Here is a 12,422-nt window from a genome sequence, read left to right as displayed (position 1 = left end):
CGATGTTATCCCAGTCTGGAGTCTTCAGTTCCAGCAGGGGTGGACACAGCAACTGGACCCCTGCAGATGGCTGATGTGCAGGCACCAAATGGCAGGGCACTGTGGCAGCAGGCAGGCAGGCAGGCAGCAGCAGCAGATGGCACGTGGGAGGATGCTCGGGGCACTGGGGGGCAGTAATTCAGCCTTCTGGGCAGGAGCGTGATCTTCCGTGTGTTTTCGCGTGGCCAGCTTGATACGGAGTGATTTGGCAAGTGAAAATCCTGCACGTCAGCGTGAAATTCGAGGACAGGCCCTTAGCGTGTAAGCGCGTCAGCACGCATACGTGATTCTATTGGACCAAAGGCCCTCAGCGCGTAAGCGCGTCTGTGACGTGACCTGCACGGGTGTTTCCCTCATAGCACGTGACGACGGAGCACACGTGGAAAGACGTCAGAGTGTCATCGCGTGTAATTGGACAAAAGTGTGCGTACACGCAATTGGCCTATGTACGTCTATTTCAGGGGTGCGCGGGCACTTACACACGCGAGTACATCAGCGCACGTGTATTCCGGGGTGCGCGGGAATTTTCACACGCTATTGGCCTGGGTACTGGATTTCAGGGGTGAGCGGGAAGTTTCACACACGAGTACATCAGCGCACGTGTATTCCGGGGTGCGTGGGAATTTCCACACGCTATTGGCCTGGGTACTGGATTTCAGGGGTGCGCGGGAAGTTTCACACGCTCGCCTACAACACGCGCAAAGAAACACGTACGCCAGTAGGAAGCAGGCATACGTCGACCCGCGACGCATAAATTTGCGCGCAAAAAAAAAACAAGCTCAGATGCCAGGATGAATATAACGTTCCTAGCAGCAGTGGCCGTGGGCTACCAAAGGAGGAGGAGGAGGATAGTCAGGGCCAGAATATTCACACCCAGAACCAGCCTTTTCGGGATGCCTGATGACCAGGTGTATGGGAGGTACAGGTTTCCACCACACATAATACTGGACCTGGTGAGTGAGTGGGAGGATGACCTCACATCACCCACCCTGTGCTCCCAAGCACTCAGCCCCCTGGAGAAGGTCCTCAATGTACTGCACTTCTTAGCCACTGGATCATTTCAGCGGACAAGTGCCATAGTGGGTGGGGTGTCACAGGCCATGCAGTCACGCTGCCTACACCAGGTCTTCAACATCATCAATGCACGCCCATCAGTCCGCAGGCACATATACCTGCCCAGAACACATTCAGAAAGGCATGCTGCCGCCCTGGATTTTTATGGTGTGGCACGATTCCCCAAAGTGCTAGGTGCCATCGACTGCACCCATGTGGCTCTACGTCCCCCCAGGGCATCTGAGCACATCTATAGGAACCGCAAGCACTGGCATTCCATCAACGTGCAGGCAGTATGTAATGCCAAGGGAATCATCACCTCAGTATATGCCAACTATCCCGGGTCCACCCACGACAGCTTCATTTACCGAATGTCCACCCTAAGCCGGGACCTAGAAGCTGGGCGGCATGGCGATACATGGCTGCTTGGTGAGTAGGAATGCCTCTGCACATGCATGCATGTCAGATACTGAGCAAGGTCACAACCCCACCAATGATACCAATCACCACCTCCACAGGGGACAATGCCTACCCTCTCAGCCACCACATGATGACGCCAATTCGGAACCCCACCACGCCACCCGAGGTAAGATATAACACAGCCCACATTGCAACCTGGGGCATAGTGGAGCGCACATTCGGAGTGCTTAAGTCACGCTTTCGCTCCCTTGACCGTTCTGGCGGGCAGCTGTTATACGCTCCCCCAGTAGTGTGCAGAATCATAGTGGCAGCATGTGTCCTGCACAACGTTGCAACATGCCGGGGCCTGACCGTGGACATGGTGGTGCCCCCACATCCCCAACCACATGCACGCCCGCTGCGCATGGGAGGGGAAAGGGCACGGGGGGAGGCAGCCCGTACACAGCTAGTGGCTAATTACTTCACATAGAAATCACACCCCTGTGGAGTGCACACTGCCCTGGCACATACCATCTGACAATCAATGATGACTCAACCTGACACTGATCCTGAATGTCTGGAGAATCAACCGTCAAAACCATATCAGCCTGAGATTGTTCACCTGGAAGTGTTACAATGTGTGCATCCCTACCTACACAGACACCACCAATGCAGTTTCGTGAAAAAACACATTCATGCAGCTAAAATGAATACCCACTTGCAAAATGCAACATGAGGACAGTGCCATGTCACCCAACCCATCCCCAGCACCGCCACACGACACACTGTGCCATGTCATGCTATGTGCAGGTAAACAAAGTAATCCCCACAACATGACACAAGTGTCACAATGTACAGTGTCCCTAATTGAAACACGCGACACCTGAAATGCTCACAGTAATGCAGGACCAACAACACACTTGAGCAGGTATTTAGCAAAAACACTTATCATCTACTGACCCTCAAAACTACCATTAACATGACATTACGAATGTAAGGAATTAGTAGTCTCACCACCTGGAAATGCCTGCACTCCCACCACTTCCAACTGTATGGTGTTGCCGCCATGTAGAGTTGTAGGTGCACTGCTGCCAAAATGGACCCCATCTCCAAAGTAGAGGGCCTTGTGTAGACATGAGGAAAGGACCTGCAAATTAGGAGGTAGACACGGATGATGAGTTACACATCAATGCAACATGCAGTGTACAACACAACAGCAATATGCACTAGGAATGTATACACAGTATTGACTAGACTGCCCACACATGTAGTGGGAGTCCAATGTCACCATGTACGTCAATGTCACTTGGGCACACCCTTTGCAAGCCCATGGAAACGGGAAGCAGGAGGGGTGTGTGTGACATAAACCCAAGCATCTGAACCAAATACATGACAAGCCTGCATGTGCCCAGCAACAATGCAGTGTATGCCCACGAGAGCCACACAAGGCAACACATTGTCCCAAAAAATAAAAAAAAAATAAAAAAAAAAATGGCAATTAATGGGCCCGGGGGGGTTGGGGAGGCCACCCAGGAGGTCCGAGGACAGGGTGCACACCAAAACCCACCTGTGTAGATCTTGCGAAAAAAAAACACATCCATGGGCTCATGGCCCACACGGCTACCCTATTGTGGGAGTATCACTGATGTCGCTATTATCACCCTGTGCAGCTGCATCCGGAGGTGGTTGCACTATGGGAGGCAGCCCACGCAAGGCCCTAGTCTGTTCCTCCATGGCTGCAAGCATGCGGGTGTGGTAGGTCTCGTTCTGGAGGATGAGTGTGCGGAGGTCCCCATGCAACAACTCACGGGATGCCCGGACCTCCGCCCTAGTTGCCTGCATCTCAGCTGAGAGCGTACGGGTGAGACGCTCCAGCTGCTGTTCTGTCCTTCGGTTTGTTGAAGCCTCAAGCTCACCAAGAGTCGTCCTGAGGTGAAGGAGTTCCAGCCTCAGCCCTGTGGCCCTGGGACTCTATGGAGATGGCTTCCTGCAGAGTCGCCAGTGCCGCCCGCCTGTCCCTGTTGGACGCCAACATGTCCTCCCTGTGTGACTGGCAGATGGAGTCGGTTGCCTGCTGTAGTCGCTCCATCAGCCTTTCAGGGGGAACAATGGAAGTGGCCACCCTATCCATGGCCTGAGCCATCATCTCTGATGATCCTGCCTGTTGGGTTGCCATACCATAAATGGATTGCTTCCATGCGGTATTGCCAGGTGGCGTACGGCCACCACGTCGGCGGGCACCACACCTGTCTGGGGCAAGGCCAACTGTGCCTTGCTGTGCCGGCACTGCCTGAGGCTGCAGGACTGCATTCCCTCTCTGATTTGCTGGCCCAGGAACAGGATCAGATGTCGCGGAGTGTGACCCTGCATCCGTAACCACCAAAGGCGTAGCTGCCAACACTGACATCCCCATTGAGGGTTCTGACCCTGGTGCAGGTGGGTGGGACAGAACAGAATCCCTCCCAGGAACACTCACCTGCGACGGCACGTAGGTCTCATCATCCGAATCAACACCTGAGTACAGCTCGGGGGAGGTGCAGCCAGAGACACCCCTTGAGAGCACGACCTGCAGCAGTTGTGGGTTCTCACCCACCACCACACCACGTCCCTCACTGGTGGTCGGTCGGCCCTCGGACCCCTCCTGGGTCTGCACCATCTCCACAACCCCAGCAGTATCAGGTGCGTCTTCCCCTGCAAAGACATAAAAGCAAACAAATGGAAAGAGGCATTAGCACGATGGCACACAATGAGGGCTGAGAAGCAACAGAACCAGTACTTGATTGACACATGTCCCACATGACTAAAACCCTCCCATGCATGCACCCTCACTGCGTATGAAGGGGAGGCAAATGGCACACATTGATGACACCAAGATGGAAGATAAACACATTTGCTGCATGCTGCCTAGCAGTGGCATCACACATTGGCCTGTGAGTGCCAGGTGAAATACACATGCCATCACACAGATGGCATGTACCATTGCTATTGAGTGAAGATGGAGAGGAGGGCAGCACTTATTCATTCAGTCCAGTTCCCTCATTTAATAGCTTTTCTAATTCAAACAGGTCTGATTTTTCACCTGCAGCTGCCAGTCCAAAATGGTCCGATTGCACAGGGACATGTCTAAACAAATGATATCCAGGTAACAAAGTCACTCCACTTTACCATAGCCATGTCAGACATGTGACTAGAGGACTGAGAAATGCCTAGTAAAAGTGGTGGAATGCAAACAATCTGCCTGAATGAACAGAGAAAAATAAGCAACAATGTTGTTCCAAGGTGACACTTCAAGGGCAACTGGCGTGCTGTTGGGCTATATGTCTACTGATGGCAGAAGGGATAGTGCTATGGCCAAATGCTGCTGCACAGAATGTATTGCATGAAGCACATGGGTGACCCAAACGACTCAGGCGTACACACCCTCACCTGGCACACAAACAGAAGCCCTCACACACACACCATGCACATGGATGACACACACATGCATGTGCACTCACCGGACAATGCCTCATAATCAGGCAGATCTCCCATGCCTTGGATCTGTTCCTCCGTGACGTAGGTCCCAGTGACTGACTCATGTAGAGTGAGTTCCATGTCTTCTACTGGAGACCCACCTCCAGTCACTAGAGTTGCGGCATGACTTGAGGCCAGCTTATTCTTTGCCCTGCGCTTTAGGTCATTCCAGCGCTTATAGCAATCATTGGCTGTGCGCCTCACGATTCCAAGGGCACTTACGATGTCCGCAACGGTCTGCCAGTGTGACTGGCATTGTGCCGGTGTGGTCTTGGATCCTGCAACAATGACCATCTCGTTATCATGTGCGGACACATACTCGACAAGTGCATTCAGTTCGGCATCCGTGAAGCTGGGCTTCCTCGACGGGCCGGACTGTGTAGCCGTGTCTGGGGCATCAGCCTGTGCCGGACGAGCACTCTTCCTCTTCCGCTTGGAAGGTGGTGGTGATCCTGAGTGTCCTACGCCGCTCTGGACACTAGGGGCAGGAGCCCTGGTGGACTCTGTATCAGGAGTGTGGGATTGCACACTCAGCATGGGAGTTGGTGCAGGCATTGGCTCAAGTGTAATGGTGTCAGGGGGAATGTCAGCAGGATGGACTAGGACCGACACTGTCCTGGCTGGGTGTGTGAGAGCTGTTGTGGATGGAGCCGCAGCTGCCCCTGCAGCCTCTCCACCCTGCCTACTTGGGGCAGCAGATGACCTTGCTGCCCCTGATCCACGTGGCCTGATGACATCAACGTGCACCGGCGCACGTGTCATAGGCCTGCTGACCTGGAAGTCAGCCATGGAGTCAGCCAGGTCTGGTGCCACAATGGGCTGGTCCAACAAGGGCTGAGCATGGATGGTGTCAGCCACATCAGCCTCAACCAGGGGGGGGGGATTATGGGTGCCCTTGACTGGTCCTCCACACATGGGGGGACAGGGTCACCCTGCAAGTAATGACCACGTCCCCTACCGGATCCACCACGGCCACCACTTGTGGCTCGTCCACCTTTGCCACCCTTACGGATTCCTTGCCTCCCAACCATGGCACTGATGTTAATGTGCATATGGGAGTGGCTGTAAACTATTGTCCTGGGCAATTGGGGGTCAAAGGGGTTGGGTACCAGATGGTAATTGTACCCTAGTGCTCTAGCAAGGCTGAATGTGACCCCAGGGGAAAGATGACGGGTCACGCAACGCACAGGAAGCCCAAAAAAGGGAGATGACGTGCACGCAACCCCTCCTAGACCACGTGTGCGGAAAAAAAAACCTGCACTACGCTGCAGCACCCAGTAACAATAGAATGAATGTATTTGTGTCACACGCAGCCTAGAATGACCTCTGAAGGCGTAGGCTACACACGGGGCAAGCGCAGATGTTAGATACGTGCGTGACTCACCGTCTGCCAGGAAAAAGAGCGTGAAAATGAAGCGCGCATGCGCGTTGGCAACACCCCCACCAAAAGAAGAATTGTACGCTGTCTGAGGAGACAGGACAACAGTAGAAGGGAACGCTGTTTGACGGAACAGGCCCAGGAAAACCAGAAAAAGAGAAAAAAGAGAAAAAGCTGTCAGAGGTAACAGGGAGTACGAACTTGAAACGCCGTGAAGTAAATCGCGTGTGAAACGACAAGAAGTACAGATTTCACCCACTCGCTCTCCACGAAAATCACGTACAAGGAAATGGTGTTCTACAAGTACCTTTTATGCAGGCTCACACGTCCAGCGTCACTTACGCGGCGTGTACGCGCTAGGGCCATTTCCACCAATTACACGCTTTGTCACTTCTGCGTGTAGGGCCATTTCCACCAATTACACGCTTTGTCACTTCCGCGTGTACGCGCTAAGGCCATTTCCACCAATTACACGTTTTGTCACTTCTGCGTGTAGGGCCATTTCCACCAATTACACGCTTTGTCACTTCCGCGTGTATGCGCTAAGGCCATTTCCACCAATTACACGCTTTGTCACTTCTGCGTGTAGGGCCATTTCCACCAATTATACGCTTTGTCACTTCCGCGTGTACGCGCTAAGGCCATTTCCACCAATTACACGCTTTGACACTCGGACGTGTCTTTCTTTTTTTTAACACGCAACATTTCCAACGTGTGCCCTATTCAACGTGCACGTGACTTCATAGACGCGCATACACTGGTGGCCTTTGGGCCAATGAATGTACAGTGTGCTGACGCGTTTACGCGCTAAGGGCCTTTCCTCGAATTACACGCAGACGTGTTGGATTTTCACGTGCAAAATCACTCCGTATCAAGCTGGCCACGCGTTCACACACGGAAGACCAGGCTCCTGCCCAGAAGGCCGAATTACTGCCCCCCAGAGCCCTGAGCACGCTCCCACCTCCATCTGCTGCTGCCTGACTGCCTGCTGCCCACGTGCCCTGCCATTTGCTGCCTGCACATCAGCCAGGGGTGCTGTTGCTGTGACCACCCCTGCTGGAACCGAAGACTCCCGACTGCTTTTCCATCGCCCCACAGCCCAGCCCCAGGACCCAGTTGCCCACCCACTCCTGCCTCTGGGGTTGCCATGTCGGGCACTGCAACATCTGGCACCAGTGGCAACCCCCGGCTAAGGAGGCAGAGGGGCACCAGCTTCACTGCCACCGAAGTTGGTGTCCTGGTGGAGCATGTCCTAGGGCAGTATGATGCCCTATTCGGAATGTTGCGCGCCGACAATGACGGACGGACTCGGATCTGGATGGACATCGTGACTGCCATCAACGCGGAGGAGGTGGCAGTCCGCGACTACGAACGTGTCAGGAAGCGCGGGGAGGACTTCAGGTCCAGGACCCTCAACAAGTCCCGGCGCCTCCTGAAGGCAGCGGATGCTAAGGGGCGCCGGGGCCACTTGTCGGAAGATCAGATGAGGGTCCTGGTAGGCATATCCCCAGCGCTCCACATCCAGGTCCTTGAGAAGCAGACCCGTCTGGAGTCGACCGGTAAGTGTACATGCATACTGATTGTAAGCTGTGCGTGTGGTGGTGTGCCAGGAGTGTGCAGGTTGAACATGTATTTTTATGTGGCCAAGTAGGGGGGGTGTACAGGGCCGTGAGGGAGACACATGCGAGGGGTCTCATGTGTGACACATGGATGGTGCTTGTGTGTGTGGGCTTGCATGGCACAGGATGTGAAGGAATGATTGTCAGGTGTGATGTCGATCAAAACACTGCGACAGTTGGCGGAGGTGTACACATGCATGCAAGTTTGGTGTTGTGTGTGCATGTGTAGTGTACTCCCTATGTTGCATGTGATGTGTGGATGACCTTTGGCTGCTCATGCTGTTGTATGTGAATGGATGGTGCTGGCTGTTGCAATATGGCTGTGGTATGGCTCATGTGTGCAAGTTGAAATGACATGTGTGTTGGGGATTGTGATGCCATGTCTGAGGTTTACCAATGCCACTCATGTATAACTGTCATGTGTGTATGAGTCCATTTTACAGTGCCCTGATGCCTGTATTTTCTTTCTCCCTGTCTGCAGCGTCAACTGATGAAGAGGGCGGAGAAGGTGCTGTGGAGCACAGCGGCAGGGGTCACACCACCAGCCGGAGATGCAAGGCCCGGATCCCCTCCCAGGTTGTGATCTCGTCGGGGAGTGAGGAGTCCGGTGCCGCGTCCCAGGCCGCAGCTGCCGAGGGGAGGTCCAAGAGGCGGAGGTTGGAGTTGGACTCCTCGGCAGCAGAAGGGGCAGCTGGGACCCCACAAGGCCCAATGGAGGAAGATGGCACAGAGTCATCCAGGTTGGTGGGCGGTTTGGTGGAGGAGGAGGCCGTGCAAGCGACAGTGGCGGGGTCTGGAGGTGGGGATTCCACTGGTGCAGTGCAGGATCAGGGACAGGAGGCAGCACAGGTCGCCGTGGAGGTGCCTGTGTGCAATCCTGTCCCTGCTCCTGTCACTGCATCATCTTGCAGCAGCGGGGATGCCTACCTCCAGACCCGTTCTCAGGGAGAGAATTGGCTTACAACACCTGGCCTTCCTCTCCCTGCGGATGTGGCTATCCTGCACCAGGTTGAGCCTGTCCAGGGTGGGGTGGCGTTGCGTCAACGGCCCATGCGAGCTGACCTGCAGTCTTTTCATGATGAGTCTGCACGTCTTCTCGCATGGCTCGTTGACCGCGTTGACCCACTGGGACAGCTCACCAGGGCTGGATTCCTCCGTTTCCTGGACCTTGTTCCAACCCCCTTCTCCACAGAACCCCCTATGCCCCAGTCGTCCTCCATGCCATCTTCCCACCCATGTGTCACCTGGGTGCCCTGTGGAGCTGCCTCCGACTGTGCGGCCAGGCGGGTGGACAACAGATCCCTGCCACAGTCGGGAGTCGGACGTCCAGCAGGGGTGGCCACATCAACGACTGCGCCCCAGCTGGAGGAGGATGTGCAGGCACCATCGGCCAGGGCACATGGACAGCAGCAGCTGCAGTAGCAGGAGGCTGTAGGTGGGAGCCACGATAGCTCGGGGCCTTCAACATCGGAGGGGCAGGCATCGGCCGGAGGGCAGGAGGACCCTGGACAGGAAGTGTCTTCCGTGTGGCAGCGGTTGGGCCACGCCATAGATGCGGAGCGGCGGCGGGCGGAAGAGGCACGGCTCATGATGGTCAGGGCGGGGAACTCCATGCGGAGGGCCCTGAGGCGGGCCGAGTGCCTCGAGGCAATCGCAGGGAGTTGGAGGTGAACATGTCGGCGTCCCTGCGGACCCTCGGGGCCATGGAACAGGACCGCCTCGGGACATAGACGAGGAGTTCGATGATGCCCTGGCCCGGAACACCACTAAGTGAGCCGCTGGACTGGCCCGCCACCATTGTATATAGTTATTTAGTGATAGGTTTCCTTTATAGTTTATTTTTACTTGGAGTCGACGGACACTGCTCCACCTTTTGTATATAGTTCCATTTTAGATAGGTTTTTTGGTAGGTTTCATTTCTTCTCTTGGGATGATGGACCCTGAATACTTTGTGCATAGTTGGACTTTGGATTTGGATATTTTTTTTAATATGAATATTTTTTCCCATGGAGCAATGGTTTTCTATTTCTTTTTTCCCTTCATTTCCTTTTCATGGACTTGAACTTTGGAAGATATTTTTTTGGATTATCATTTATTGATTTTAATTTGAAAAGGGACAGCCAGCTTAATTTGGTAATTTCTTTACTTGTGTATTTTGGTTAATTTTGATTGCCATTGCTGTTGTTTTTAATACATTATTTGGATTTTTTCATTCTTCAATGTGTGGTTTCATCTCATTGTTTTCATGCATGTCATGATATGGGTTTTCAGGTTCACTTGCAACCATTGTGTGTGTGTGAGACACATGTGTTTATTTACATTGTTTCCATTGGAGTAGTATCATGGGCACATGTAATACTTGGTTGTGTCTTTGGGCTGTGGTGGCTGGCCATGAGGCACATGCTTGAGGATTGTCAGGGCCTGTGGGCAGGGGGACATGAGTGGGGGCCTGGTGGAGGGTGCACCTGGATGCTGGGGGGTGGGGGTGGTGGGAGACATGGGTGGGGGCCTGGTGGAGGGTGCCCCACACTGCTGGGGGGGTGGGGGTGGTGGGAGACATGAGTGGGGGCCTGGCGCGGGCTGCCCATGGTGGCTGGGGGGTGGGGGGGTGGTAGACACAGGTGGGAGCCTGGTGGAGGGTGCCCCTGCACTGCTGGGGGGTTGGGGGTGGGTGGGAGACATGAGTGGGGGCCTGGTGGCGGGTGCCCCACACTGCTGGGGGGGTGGGGGTGGTGGGAGACATGAGTGGGGGCCTGGCGGAGGCTGCCCATGGTGGGTGGGGAGTGGGGGTGGTGGGAGACATGGTGAGGGCCTGGTGGAGGGTGCCCCACACTGCTGGGGGGGTGGGGGTGGTGGGAGACATGAGTGGGGGCCTGGCGGAGGCTGCCCATGGTGGGTGGGGGTGGAGGTGGTGGGAGACATGGGTGGGGGCCTGGTGGAGGGTGCCCCACACTGCTGGGGGGGTGGGGGTGGTGGGAGACATGAGTGGGGTCCTGGCGGGGGCTGCCCATGGTGGCTGGGGGGCAGGGGGGTGGTAGACATGGGTGGGAGCCTGGTGGGGGCTGCCCCTGCACTGCTGGGGGGTGGGGGTGGGTGGGAGACATGAGTGGGGGCCTGGTGGTGGCTGCCCATGGTGGCTGGGGGGTGGGCGTGGTAGTAGACATGGGTGGGAGCCTGGTGGAGGGTGCCCCACACTGCTAGGGGGGTGGGGGTGGGTGGGAGACATGAGTGGGGGCCTGGCGGAGGCTGCCCATGGTGGCGTGGGTGTGGTGGGAGACATGGGTGGGGGCCTGGTGGAGGGTGCCCCACAAAGCTGGGGGGGTGGGGGTGGTGGGAGACATGAGTGGGGGCCTGGCGGAGGCTGCCCATGGTTGGTGGGGGTGGGGGTGGTGGGAGACATGGGTGGGGGCCTGGTGGAGGGTGCCCCACACTGCTGGGGGGGTGGGGGTGGTGGGAGACATGAGTGGGGGCCTGGCGCGGGCTGCCCATGGTGGCTGGGGGGTGGGGGGGGTGATAGACACGGGTGGGAGCCTGGTGGAGGATGCCCCTGCACTGCTGGGGGGTGGGGGTGGGTGGGAGACATGAGTGGGGGCCTGGTGGGGGCTGCCCATGGTGGCTGGGGGGTGGGGTGGTGGGAGACATGAGTGGGGGCCTGGTGGAGGCTGCCCCACAGTGCTGGGGGGTGGGGGTGGTGGTAGACATGGGTGGGAGCCTGGTGGAGGGTGCCCCACACTGCTGGGGGGGGTGGGGGTGGTGGGAGACATGAGTGGGGGCCTGGCGGAGGCTGCCCATGGTGGGTGTGGGGTGGGGGTGGTGGGAGACATGGGTGGGGGCCTGGTGGAGGCTGCCCCACAGTGCTGGGGGGTGAGGGTGATGGTAGACATGGGTGGGAGCCTGGTGGAGGGTGCCCCACACTGCTGGGGGGGGGTGGGGGTGGTTGGGAGATATGAGTGGGGGCCTGGCGGAAGCTGCCCATGGTGGGTGGGGGGTGGGGGTGGTGGGAACATGGGTGGGGGCCTGGTGGAGGGTGCCCCATAATGCTGGGGGGGTGGGGGTGGTGGGAGACATAAGTGGGGGCCTGGCGGGGGCTGCCCATGGTGGCTGGGGGGTGGGGGGGTGGTAGACATGGGTGGGAGCCTTTTGGGGGCTGCCCCTGCACTGCTGGGGGGTGGGGGTGGGTGGGAGACATGAGTGGGGGCCTGGTGGGGGCTGCCCATGGTGGCTGGGGGGTGGGGGTGGTGGTAGACATGAGTGGGAGCCTGGTGGAGGGTGCCCCACACTGCTGGGGGAGTGGGGGTGGGTGGGAGACATGAGTGGGGGGCTGGCGGAGGTTGCCCATGGTGGGTGGGGGGTGGGGGTGGTGGGAGACATGGGTGGGGGCCTGGTGGAGGGTGCCCCTGCACTGCTGGGGGGTGGGGGTG

This window comes from Ambystoma mexicanum, chromosome 10 (assembly GCF_040938575.1).
Source record: "Ambystoma mexicanum isolate Mex_15411 chromosome 10, UKY_AmexF1_1, whole genome shotgun sequence".
NCBI classification, from domain to species: Eukaryota; Metazoa; Chordata; class Amphibia; order Caudata; family Ambystomatidae; genus Ambystoma; species Ambystoma mexicanum.
The sequence above is the reverse complement of the archived record's forward strand: the minus strand, read 5'-3'. Positions refer to the sequence as shown.